The sequence below is a fragment of the Rhodotorula toruloides genome (assembly GCF_000320785.1).
Source record: "Rhodotorula toruloides NP11 unplaced genomic scaffold Scaffold48, whole genome shotgun sequence".
Lineage (NCBI taxonomy): Eukaryota > Fungi > Basidiomycota > Microbotryomycetes > Sporidiobolales > Sporidiobolaceae > Rhodotorula > Rhodotorula toruloides.
In genome coordinates this window covers 1-665 of record NW_015623008.1, presented here as the reverse complement: position 1 = coordinate 665, position 665 = coordinate 1, and positions in this window count along the sequence as shown.

Below are 665 nucleotides of genomic sequence, written 5' to 3'. Positions count from 1 at the left end.
CTCACAGGATGAGGCTGACTGTGCCAGTCGTGCATATACATACACGTTGACAAGTATGTGCGGAAGTTGCGCTGAAGCTGGTTTCACCAGGACCCGGCAGTGCCCTAGGATGCCTGGACATCAGGCAAGGGCTGAACTCGAGTTGGCACCTCCTATGTGGTGGGTGTATCAGGCCTCTGGAAAGACCTTGCAGTCAGCATTGATGCAGGACGAGCTACAAGGCCTAGTGACACAACCGGTAGGCTGTGTGTGTTATGCCAAACGCTGCCAGAGGGAAGCTGGGCCTATGAACCAACATGTCCAGGACACTGAGGGCGTGCACAATCAGGCTTTGAATTCAGTGTCTAAGCAGGGAGTGCGAACAGTCTACATACCGGCAAGGCAAGCTGCCCAGGGATTGACATGGGCAATCGAAGCATAGTGGAGACTACAGTAAGTGTACAGAGTGGAGCTGGACAGAGTCCCTTCCTGCCAGGAAGATGATTCAGCAGGAGCAAGTCTGTCAGTCTTGTGTGAAGGCATTTACGCAGAAGCTGCAAACCCAGAAAAGTGCATTAAGGCGAAGTGGCCTATCAGAGGCTTCTCCAGTACATGGTGGAGCAAACACCTAGTTGTGACAGTAATAGGACGCAGGAATCGGTTGGCCTGATGTGCCCTGCTTCACC